Here is a 12994-nt window from a genome sequence, read left to right on the forward strand (position 1 = left end):
TCCTTAGTGTTTAAGCAGAATTTCAGCCATAACAGCATTAGAAATCGCATCTTTGATGTTTACAGCCAGAGTCACTTTCAGCAGTGATAACTGTGCTTACTCTTTGAAGAACCCTGAGCCACAGCCTGAATCAGGGAGGTTATTTACTAGGGGAGAAAGATAATAGCCAATTACAGGTCAGTATTAAACCTCTTTACTCAGAGTAAGCTCTACAGTTGTTGATAAAATTAAACAAATACATGTCAGTGTCTCCTGTATGGGAGACTATGGTAGGTTCTATGGGAAGAAGATCTAACCATGAATAAACATGTTCACCCTCTAGGACTCTGCACTCTAGTGAGAAAAACGGTTGCAGAAGCCAGGAAACAGGATGAGGCTGAGTGGGGTGTGGTAAAGGATCCTGGTGTTACCAAACAGCAGGGTTTGTTCAAGGGGTATAATTTGAATAGACCTTCCACAAGGTTAGTTTCCTTAATAGAGAAGCTGTAGGGGAAAGGTTATCCCAGAGAACAAGCAGTTTGGAAAAAGATTCATTAATGCAGGAGAATATAAAGCATGACATAGAAACAAGCTCCTTGTGGCTGGTGTTGATGGAGTAGGAGAGGCCGCAGCAGAGAGGAGGAAGATGAGAAAAGAATGGATACTCAAAGGGGAAAGCATAGCAAGAAGTAGGTGGGAAGAGGGGCATTGTAAAGGGCTATGAATGCCTGAAGACTTTGCATTTTATTCTCAATGAGGGGGGTCACCAAAGATGATTTTTAATGAAAGGACTGGCAAAATGACCCTGTATGACAACTGCATAACTTGACCCTTATTCAGCCAGTCGTTCTGGACGTATTCCGTTGATGTAAGAGAAGGAGTATAGATGCGGTTAAAAATGCCAGTGGAAATTCGTGCGTCAGTGTGGAAGTCACATGCGTGGAAGCTGTGGGAGCTAACGTTCATCTGAGAATTTATTTTGTGATTGCCTGTAGTATCACTGTGAGCAAGAACAGCCAGTCTCGTACCTGCTTTATTTGAAGCCTGAGAGACTATAATTTCCTGGTACCTACCAGAATAGAAGTGGGTAGGCCATGATGAAACACCTTAGATCAGCATTGTAAAAGACGGGTTGTACTTATACATGTGATTTTAGGAAGACAGATAGCAACATTTTCTCTGGTGTCCCTGCACCTCCATATGCACAATAAGGATAGAATCGCAATGGTCATTAGCAGCGTTATTCTTGTGGCTAGGGTATCACGTTTGCTGATCTTCTCATGTTCAGAAGGTTGAACAAGGCAGGACTGAGCTTGGACGTCATTCTGACCCATTGGGCTTCCACGCTCCTCATTTCCTTATTCTGTGCTGTTTCTTTTCCACATTGTTTATTTCTGCCCTTTTGTTTCACTTAAGAAAGACAGCCTATCCATAATGGGATTGATAAGATTTACTAAGCTTTTGTGGTTTTTTATTTGTTAAGATTTACTAAACTTTTGTATGAATTTTCACAGTTTATGCGTCTGCAATGTGACTGTTTGCCGCTTTAGAGAAATCTTGAGACTAAAAATTTTACATGTACACAGTTGTATACCCTACCCTCAAAAAGAATGGTGTTAGGCTGGGCAAGGTGGCTCACTGCTTTAATTTCAGCACTTTGGGAGGCCAAGGTGGGTGGATCATGAGGTCAGGACGTCAAGACCATGCTGGCCAACGTGGTGAAACCCCATCTCTACTAAAAATACAAAAATTAGCTGGGCATGGTGGTGAGCGCCTGTATTCCCAGCTACTCAAGAGGCTGATGCATGAGAATCGCTTGAACCAGGGAGTCAGAGGTTGCAGTGAGCTGAGATCATGCCACTGCATTCCTGCCTGGCAACAGAATGAGACTCTGTCTCAAAAAAGAAAAACACAGAGTGGTGTTTTGTACTTCCAAAGGCACAACACAGCTAGCTGCATTGCACATGCAGCCCTTTGCTTGTCTCTCTCCACCCATGTACACACACACATGCACACACACTCACATGCACACACACACTCATGCACACATCCACATGCACACTCACATGCACACACATCCACATGCACACACATGCACACACATCCACATGCACACTCACATGCACACATCCACACGCACACTCATGCACACACATACACTCACATGCACACACATCCACACGCACACATGCACACATGCACACTCATGCACACGCAGCCACACGCACACTCATGCACACACATACATGCACGCACACACATCTACACGCACACTCACATGCACACATCCACATGCACACACATGCACACATCCACACGCACACTCATGCACACACATACACTCACATGCACACACACCCACACGCACACTCATGCACACACATACACACACTCATGTGCACGCAGCCACACGCACACTCATGCACACACACACATGCACACACATCCACACGCACACTCATACACACACATCCACACACATCCACACGCACACTCACATGCACACACATGCATGTATAAGCCCAGTTCTTCCCTATCTTCTCCGTTTTTTGTCTTCTTCAGTAATAACATGTCTGCCGCCTATTTGTTCCTCTTCCTTCTTAGTTTCTTTCTTTTCTCTTCCTCTGTTACTTCTCTCATTCTTTCCAGCACTGGAACTATTAGGCTGGACGTGGAAGTGAAAATGCTTTTCTGTTACAGCTTTTGACCCATAACACTAGATTCAAGTAATTCTTAGATATCCTTCCACCCAGTAAGCCCTCAATAAATAATGAATGGGTGCCTTAGCCTTGTTGACCAAAATCATTTGGCTGCACCTTTTCAGAGGGTGTTTTTTGGTTAATAGTGAGAAGGGTTTTGTTTTTTTTAATAATTTTTCTTGCCTGCTCTTAGGAGATATAGACTGAAAGCTGTTCATCACATAATCATTTGTAGTATTGCTGATAAAAAATGGCAAATGTTATGTGAACCATATCGGAAGGTAAATATAATTCCTTGCCTTAAATTTACTTTTTTCTGGAGGGGAAATTCTCAGAAGAATTTTAATAATTTAAAAAAATCGATTTAATTTTACATTTTATTTTGACATTTATAAAAATAATGACAGTCTCAGCATGTTTTTGTCTCTTTATCTTTTCCTTCATTCCTTTTGCTACATCAGACCTCTGATATCAGGCCTGCCTATACCCCAAAGCCTAGGTCCAGACCAGCATAGCGAATATGCTATTTTCAGTAGCCCTATCTCTGCTTTGGTTTCCGATCATTTAATATTCAGGGTCTCTTATCTACAGATCATGAGATCATCTCCTATCAAAACCTGTTCAAAGAATCTGGGAAATCTTTGAATCTTGTAATATGGCTTTCCAAGTAAATTGTTTTATGTTTGCCCTTAAAATTTTCTTTGAACATAGCTGTTATTAATACTACTTTCAATTTTTACATTTACATTTAATAGAGTATTTTTAAACATGGGGTTTATTGGCAAGAATTCTAATATCTTTTACATCAACTTTCCTGTGATTTCCTGGAAAACCATAAATTTATACTGTAGGCTTGAATAGATCCATTTTTAACAATTGACATGGGATTTGGTGGGTCTATGCTAAAAATTAAGTAGCCTAACAAGGAAGTATAGTTATTTCTAAAAAGCATTCAAACGTATTTTCACAATTTAGTCATTCAATATGTGCAGGAGAGAATTAAATATATGTAGGTTACTCTTCCTGACGGATTCTAGAAGGTAGGTGTGTGCATTGTCCCAGCTGTATTACTGGAAAATGAGAAAGATGCATTACGCTGGCTTAGCTCCCCTTTGTCACTCTTAACATTAGTTTCACATGGATCTTCCACCTATGGTACTATGTTATGTAAATATTTCTGTACTTTGTTCTCTCAGATAATAAGTCATTTGATTCATTTTGTTCCAGCTTCCTATTAGTGGCCTTTCTGTTACTAGTAAAACAAATCAGCCGTCCTGGAATCACCCACATTTCCTTTAAAATGGCACGTTCTAATTAAACTTAAATTTGCTTTATTATGGTAATAGTTGTTGCACCTGAAAGGCTGGTGAGACATCAGTTATTTTTTTGCCATCATTATAAAACAAAAGCTAATCTAAATCTGTAATGATGATGGCATTTTCAATAGATTAATTCATATTTGATGTTTCAAGAGTAGAGCATCTTGGTAATCTAGTAGTCTGAGAATGCAAAGGATGCTGTTTCCACACTTGCTATCAGTGTATGGCCTGTCAGCTCGGTCCCAGAATTGTCTGCTGATACAATAGCCCATAGGCATATATGGACAGTCCCAGCTGGGTTGTGCTGTAATTGCAAAATACAGACCCAATTTCAAAAACTTGGTACAAAAAAAATAAACAAATCTTATTAATATTTCTTACATTGATTAATTGTTGAAATCATAACATTTTGGATCTACATAAAATATTAAAATTAATTTTATCTGCATATTTTAACTTTTTGATCATGGCCACCAGAAAATTTAAAATTATATATGAGGGCCATATTTGTGGCTTCACTTGTACTTCTATTGGGCAGCACTGTTCTAGAAACTATGGTGAGTTAAGTGAGTGGTGTGCAAATGCCGTACTGTCTGTACTTAGGCATTGAGAAATCAGTATATATAATGTGGAGCTTAATGTTAGCAAACATAGGAAAATGTATTTGGAGAAAACGAATTCAAAGCATGTTCACCAGATCACACGACTTAGTTTCATTAAGTCCTCTTCTCTGAAGGCAGTAGTTTGTCCTATTGCTTTTACCTAAAATACCAAGATAGCAGGAGGCATCATTTGCTTGCAAACAGAAATGAAATTGCTTTCCGATCTTTGCTTAACATCATGATGCTTCCGTACTAGAAATATCCAGTTGCGGTATGCATCCTAGCAAAGATTAGAAGGCTTAACATAACTTAAGAGCAGACAACATGACCAAGACATTAGCATTTTATGAGGATACACATGTAAAAGTTAGGACTTCCTGGGTTGAAAAAGAAAAAAGTAAGCAATTATGAAGGGGAGAAAATAGGTTTGACTATGTTTATCTAGTTAACATTGTTAAACTATGTTAACTAGATAACTTTGAAGGACCTGAAGCAGGAAAGACTGATATAAAAATAAGTATGAGAATGTGCTCCTTAATTGAATAACCATGGCCAAGTCACCAAATTGCAAAACACAACTATAGGTTTCTGGAGTACCTGGCTACAATTTCCAGTATGTTGAATTCTACCTCGTTCTGAACAGCTTCAGAAATATTTGTTCAACGTCTACTAACTTATATAGAAAACAGAACGTTTGGAATGTCTTCCTCTATAATGTGACAGAGGTTAAAATTACAAACAAGTTTTAGGTGTGTTTAGATCAATAAGGATTCATTAAGTGTATCTTTCTAGCGTTTTCCTGTTATTATGTAGAAGGCAATCATTCCATCCACAAAGCGTTCCCTAGTGTCATTGACTTGATGTGCATCAATCAATCTGACTAAATGTCAGAAAATTGTTTATTCTAAATGTTCTTATGGATCAGGTGCCCAAAAAGGATGCTAATGAAGTGTCATATGACGATTTATCTATTAGATCTTCGTTAGTCTAAGGACAGACCAAAAAGATGGCTGCAATTCCAATTAGGGGACTTTAAAAATCAATTCCCAAAAGACTAGTAATCTATTCATTTTAGTACTATAATAAAATGAAAAACTACAAAAGTTCTACCAGATTTGGAATAACATGTCTAAGTCTGTAATCTATGCATAGATTATTCTGTAAAAGTAACAGAAATATATACATCTTTTAATTTTTATACTTCTCTATAATTTATAAATTGTAATAATGAACACTATGTTATAATTTTTACTGTGGGAAAGTTTTAATGTGTAGAAACTCAGACATAAGAGAAAATATTCATATCTAATAGTTTAGTAAATAGCAAAATATATTTTATAAATAATTGAAGTATAAGCAATTAATTGTAAATTGTCTTGCAATGGTGAGGAGTGAAAGCAACAGATTAGAGAGGAAAGAAGAAAATATATCAGGAATAAAGGCAAAAGGTCTAGTGTGGTTATTGTAACAAATGGCTCTATCCATGATAACTTCCAGCTTAAAAATAAAATGTGGATTGGGAGCGGTGGCTGATACCTGTAATCCCAGCACTTTGGGCAGCCGAGGCAGGCTGATCATCTGAGGTCAGGAGTTCGAGACCAGCCTGGCCAACATGGTGAACCTCCCCACCACTGTCTCTACTAAAAATACAAAAATTAGCTGGGCATGGTGGCGCATGCCTGTAATAGCAGCTACTTGGGAGGCTGAGGCAGGAGAATTACTTGAAACTGGGAGGTGGAGGTTGCAGTGAGCCAAGATTGCACCACTGCACTTCAGCTTGGGTGACAGAGCAAGACTCTGTCTCAATAAATAAATAAATAAAAATAAATAGATAAATAAATAAATAAAATAAACAAAATTAAAGTGTGAGTGCCTCAGGCTTAGCTTTACCTCAAACTAGCACCAACTATCTTCTCAAACCCAAAGATTGGCATTTTATGTTTGTATTTCATTTTGTCCCAAACCATCTAACCATCTAGAATGTGTGCTTCATGAGCGTAGGAGGTCTTTTGGGTTTTTTTTTTTTTTTTTTGGAGACAGAGTTGCCCAGGCAGGAGTGTAGTGGTGCCATCTTCACTCACTGCAACCTCCACCTCCTGGGTTCAAGCAATTATCCTACCTCAGCCTTCCAAGTAGCTGAGTCTACAGGCACCTGCTGCTATGTCTGGCTAATTTTTGTACTTTTAGTGGAGACAGAGTTTCACTGTGTTGGCCAGGCTGGTCTTGAACTCCTGACCTCATGACCCGCCCACCTCAGCCTCCCAAAATGCTGGGATTATAGGCGTGAGCCACCGCGCACAGCCAAGCATAGGAATTTTTGCCTGAGTTAGCTGCTGTGACCATGGTGCCTAAAACAGTACCTAGCCGTAGCCAGCATTGGTTGAATGAAGGAAAATGTATCCCTCCTAATTTTTTAGATCCCTTTTCATTATATCATAAAATGCCAAGGCCATAGGGTCTATACATCTGCCATCTATTCAGTGTTCAAGTGCTGAATATGATGCCTTTGTCCAGAGGATGTCCCCGTGGCTGTGGGAGACCTGTCATTGGTAGAGAACTGACATCCTCCTGAGACACTTCACTTTCTCAGGTCAGTGCTGATAGTCAGGCCTTTTATGGTGAATGGAAATGTGTCTTCATGTAGTTTCCTAGTCCTATGCCCTAGGATTATGTTTAACAGGTTTACTATTTCTTTTGCATACCTGCTTTTTGAATACTTGTGGACAGTTAGCTCCATCCTTCTCCACCATTCACTCACACTTTCTTTTTTTACATTTTTTTATTTCCATAGGTTTTTGGGGAAACAGTTGGTATTTGGTTCCCTGAGTAAGTTCTTTAGTAGTGATTTGTGAGATTTTGGTGCACCCATCACCCAAACAGTGTACACTGAACCCAATCGGTAGTCTTTTATCCCTCACCCCCTTCCCATCCTTTCCCCCGAGTCCCCAAAGTCCATTGTGTCATTCTTATACCTTTGCATCCTCATAGCTTAGCTCCCACTTATGACTGAGAACATATGATATTTGGTTTTCCATTCCTGAGTTACTTCACTTAGAATGATAGTCTCCATTCCCACCAGGTTGCTTCAAATGCCATTAATTCATTCCTGTTTATGGTTGAGTAGTATTCCATTGTATATACATACCACAGCTTCTTTATCCACTCATTGATTGATGGGCATTTGGGTCAGCTCTACATTTTTCAGTTGTGAACTGTGCTGCTGTAAACATACGTGTGCAAGTACATTTTTTGTATAATGACTTCCTCTGTTAACCCTCCCCTTTTCTTAAGATTCCACAAACCTTCACCAGTGTCAGGTCTTTTAGCAACTCCATTGGCAGTTGCATCAAGGATCCTCGTTTTCATCTTGACTGTCTCCACTGAACGTTTTCTATTAGTGTGATGCATCCTCCCAACACAATAGTCCAAGTGTGGTCTGAGCACAGGCTGATGACTTCCTTGTAAATACACCAGAAGGTGAAACTGGTTTCTATGATCACTGTATCACAGTAGATTTTTATAGAGTATTGTAAATTAAAACCCCTAAGAAATGTTTCTGAGTGGATATATTCTATATTGCCCCCATTTTGTAAACATCTAGTTGGTATTTTGGACTCAATGGTAGGACCTCATATCTGTACCAAATTTCATTTAAAGAATTCATTCCAGCCTTTTAGGTAGCTGTTATCTCTTGGATCCTGATTTATTTATTTCTTCTGTTCTTTCCCCTAAAATTCTCATATGATTTTGCCAGAAGTATGTTCTGTCTATATTCATCCAATATATTAATTTAAAAATAGTGTCAATGGTACAGGGCAGAGATCTGAGATATTTTACCAGAAAACTTGTGCATACTTCTAGATAAGATACCACACTTAATTATTTTGTTACTCTAACCTCAAGCTCAGTACTTGGCTGGTAGGAGCTGGTCAAGAAATATTTGCTGCATTGAAATTGCTGTTGAACATACTCAGCTCTCTTTATCCAGCCACTTTCTAGTACCAAACCCATCAGCTGGGCTACCATCCAATCTGCATTCCTGCACATTAAACACAAGGATATAATGAGAATTTTGCCAAATGCCTTGGGGAAATATGTGCGTCCTATATTTATGGGATTACCAAATAGTTAAGAAATGATACCCTCTGTTCTGTGCTCACAGGCCAAACTGCCATATGCTCTTTCCAGCACTGGACAGACACTGAGTAAATGTCAATCAAATGAATTCATTTCTCTCAGTCCAGTTATTATATGCAAATATTAATGAACAAAGATCTTTCTGGGTGCCACTCAGGATGCAATAGAAGATTTCAGTTTTCTCATTCACTTCAACATTTGTAGCAAGTCTCTTCTGTGCCAGGCATTCTAATCAGTAAGATGCGAGATGCCACCCGAGTGAGGGAGAATGTAATATGTATTGATTCAGTTGTTATATATGGAGCAATTTCCATGTTCCAGGTATTTCATTAGTCTCTCTGAATATAAAGAGGCAAAGTCCCTGTCCTGTTGGAGCTTACATTAAACAAAGAGTAAGTTAACTAAGTAGTAAAAAGAACTACGACATAGTAAACAAGGTAATGAGAGAGTGGTTAGGGAGGCCACTTAATTAGGGTGGTCACAGGAAGACCTGTACAGATGGCATTTGAGATACTCTCCAAAGGCTGGGAATGAGTCATGGAAAGATAGGAGGCAAGAATGCTCCAGGCAAAGGGAACAACAAGTACCAAGATCTAAAATCCAGCAAGAGGTTGGCTTATTCCAGACACAGTGTAGCGGGAGCATGGTGGACAGTGTAGCGGGAGTGTGACGGACAGTGTCGGGAGAGCTTGGTAAGGGCTTGAGGCTGGAGGACAGAGAGGAGCCAGGCCATGCAGCTATGTAGGCTATAGTAAGGAGGGTAGACGTTTTTTCTGTGAACAATAGAAGGCCATTGAAGGCTTTAAAGTAGGAAGCGACGCGAGTTTTTTCTTGTGTTAAGGTATTAATCTGACTGCCTTTGGGAGTCCTGTTCTTAGAGTATTGGTCTGATTCAAAAGAGAGAGAATGGTCACGACAATGCAGATGGAGAAAGGTAGAAAAATCTAAGAAATATTTTGGATATAGAACCAAAGGCTCAATGATAGGGATAAAGGGATACACTGATGATGACCCCTAAATTTTTGTCAGGAGCCATTGATTGATGGTGCTGTTCTCTCCATCTCCATGGAGGCTGGATGAAGAGCAGGTGGAGTCGAGGAAGTCATTGATGCCAGTAATTTAGGAGAACGTGTGATAAGTGCTTGAATGAAAACCTCCCATACTTCGTCCATGTGTTATACTACATATTCATTATTACTTATTGAGCAGCTAGTATGTGCCAGATATTGGGGACAGAATGGTGAACAAAACAAATTAATCTTGATTTTCGTGATGACTTGTATTTGATGCTGATGAAAGGTGTGGAGAAAAAGCAAGAAGGGGAAAATGTTAAGGTGTGCCAAGTGAAGGGATTGACTACTTGTGATTATTAAACAGCATCGTTGAGAGGCCTTCCATAAGAAGTCAACAATTTAGCAAAGACTCATAATACTGATAAATAAACATATTAATAGAATTAAGGGAATCATAATAGTTGGGCTCAATGTATTTTTCCTAACCAAATTTGCTAATTTTTGCAACCTATTTTTCTTCTAGAAGTTGGGGATAAAATTGGGAGATGACTTAACAGCTGCTTATTTATTGACACAAGGTAACCAGTATATATAATACACCTATAAACCTGCTCTTAGTTACCTTATCAGTGATGAATTACCCAAATCCACCCAACCTTTAATAAATGGGGGGTGTTAAAAAGAAAATAAATAAACAGAAAACAGAACAGTGGTATCTGTTTTATTCTTCAGTAGAAACAGATGCAACAATGGCACACTAAAAACAAAAGTGAAATGGGTGTGGTGACTCCTGCCTATAATTCTAGCACTTTGGGAGGCCAGCGCAGGAGGATCCTTACTTTGAGCCCAGACACGTGAGACCAGCCTGGGCAACATAGTGAGACTCACATCTCTAAAAAAAAAAAAAACCTGCGTAGTGGCACATGCCTATTTGTCCTATTTATTCTTGAAGGTGAGGTGGAAGATTGCTTGAGCCTGGGAGGTTAAGGCTGCAGTGAGCCCTAATGGCACCACTGCACTTCAGCCTGGGTGACAGAGCAATACCCTCCCCACCCCCCAAAAAACAAGACTTGTCAGCCTTTATTCAAACTTAACAGTAATATAATGCCTAAGGAAGAGATGAACATTAAATGTTAGCACACATAGCCTAATCTGCAAATGATTGCTTCTGCCTCCTAAAGTCAAATCCAAGTGCATTTCACTCCATAACACAGGTTGTAAGGAAAAAAGAGAAAGACAATGGAAAGTGCTATTTTCTTGACATGATTTATCACAGCTGTTGCTTCCTCAATACATGCATAAACTTCCACATCATCAAAAAGAGTAGTAGCTACTTCTGCAGTCAATCCAGAAATAATCAGCTGGGCATGTTTCTTTATTAACTTCTGTTAGAAACACAAAAATATATATCTGCAGGTATGTCAAGGAAAGAAAAATATTGGTGGTTCTGATATTTCCTTTCAACACTTTGTTATTTGGAGTTGTCGACTGAAGAAATAACATAATAAAAATATTGACATACAAAAATACATTAAGATATATTAGTCACCATATATTCAGGGGTTGCAGATAGGATGAGAGTGTGAGTGTGATGTTTTTGAGATAACTTTGTTAAATTTTTACATATCACAATATACTGTCCTGAATTTAATTTTAGTACATTTATAGGGGCACCTGAAACCTATCAAAAAATTTAGCCAGGATTAAATAATTATTATATAATATAGTTTCTGGTGACCAAATGTCCATATCACCTGTGTGTAGATCAAGTCAGCATTCCATTTCTTCCCTGCCATTAGCACTTGACATTATTTCTATAATTAATATAACAGTAACACTTCCTATTCTTTCTTGAAATTTCTAAAGAAATCATAACATTTGGCTAAGTAATACCTCCAGAAAAGAATTATTTTGCATTTTGATGTCTTTGGAACAGCTAGGTCATTTGTTTAATCTGCTTCTTCTGACGTCCTATTAGAATTTCATTTCTTTGATCAACATTTCACTGACATTATTTATGTCAAACATGGAAACACCACCGTGTATTGCAGCTTGGAAATGGTGTTCTCTCTATTAAGTGCCATGCATCTGTACTCTTTATATTTAAATGAGCGATCATTTCTTCATGTGGACAAGAGGTCAGAAAAATATCCTAAGAAACCTGTTTTTCTCACAATTGCTAATCACATGAATTTGTAAGAACTGTAAGTTAAAGAGAGAAGGGTGTAATGCCACCATGTGTGCTGAAGTGAAGAAACTGAAAAAGTCACGTGGTATGACAAAGCCATGGATTCTGTTGAAGTATGGGGTGTATGGTCAACTTGCTAATGCACTGCTGCAGGTGCCCGTGTCCCCCACAGCCCGCGTGAGCATAAAGCCACGACAGCCAAAGCCCGCCATTCCTGCATTGCAAGTCACTGTTCAATGATTGCCTTTTCACATGGCTTCCCAAGCTAGAAACATGCAAGGTGTCTTTTTGCTTGTTGAAAAGTTTCTAAAACTATTTCTTCCTTTACATAATCCCTCCTTCCTTTCTCTCCTCCAATCCTTTCCCTACTTTCGTTATTGCCTAAGGCAGCTTGTAGTAAATAACGAGACCCTAAAATTTAGGCTGGCATGGTGGCTCACGCCTGTAATCCCAGCATTTTGGGAGGCTGAGGTGGGAGGATCACAGCCTGGTCACCATGGCAAAAAAACCCATCTCTACTAGAAAAACAGAAAAAAATTAGACAGGCAGACACCTGTAGTCCCAGCTACTCAGGAGGCTGAGGCAGGAGAATCACTTGAACACGGGAGGTGGAGATTGCAGTGAGCCAGGAGTGCGCCACTGCCCTCCAGCCTGGGCGACAAGAGTGAAATTCCATCTCAAAAAAAAAAAAAAAAATTCTTAATTATCCACATGCATACACATATACAAACAAACTCAAATGCTGTGATAAATCACCAAAATTCCACATACGTTTCTGCTATATCAAATGTTTGTTTAAAGACTTAGGCATAACTTCACACTCATTAGGGTGGCTATTATTAAATAAGCCACAAAGCCCAGAAAATAGCAAGTGCTGTCATGGATGTGGAGAATTTGGAATCCATCTACATTGCTTATGGCAATGTAAACCAGTGCAGCTGTTGTGGAAAAATGGGATGGCAGTTTCTTAAAAAAACTAAACAAATGATTACTTCTTGATCTACCAATTCTAATTCTAGGTATAATCCCCAAATAATTGAAAGCAGAGACTCTAGTA

The 12994-nt window shown here is 39.0% G+C and overlaps 1 protein-coding gene across 3 annotated transcripts in view; it reads left to right on the forward strand.

Annotated features, from left to right (window-relative positions):
• PRKN (parkin RBR E3 ubiquitin protein ligase) overlaps nt 1-12994 on the forward strand; it is a 1419146-nt gene that overhangs the window by 241568 nt on the left and 1164584 nt on the right. The window lies entirely within an intron of this gene.

This window comes from Aotus nancymaae, unplaced genomic scaffold (genome assembly GCF_030222135.1).
Source record: "Aotus nancymaae isolate 86718 unplaced genomic scaffold, 86718_ANA_hifiasm-v0.15.2.pri h1tg000040l, whole genome shotgun sequence".
In the NCBI taxonomy this organism is placed as follows: domain Eukaryota; kingdom Metazoa; phylum Chordata; class Mammalia; order Primates; family Aotidae; genus Aotus; species Aotus nancymaae.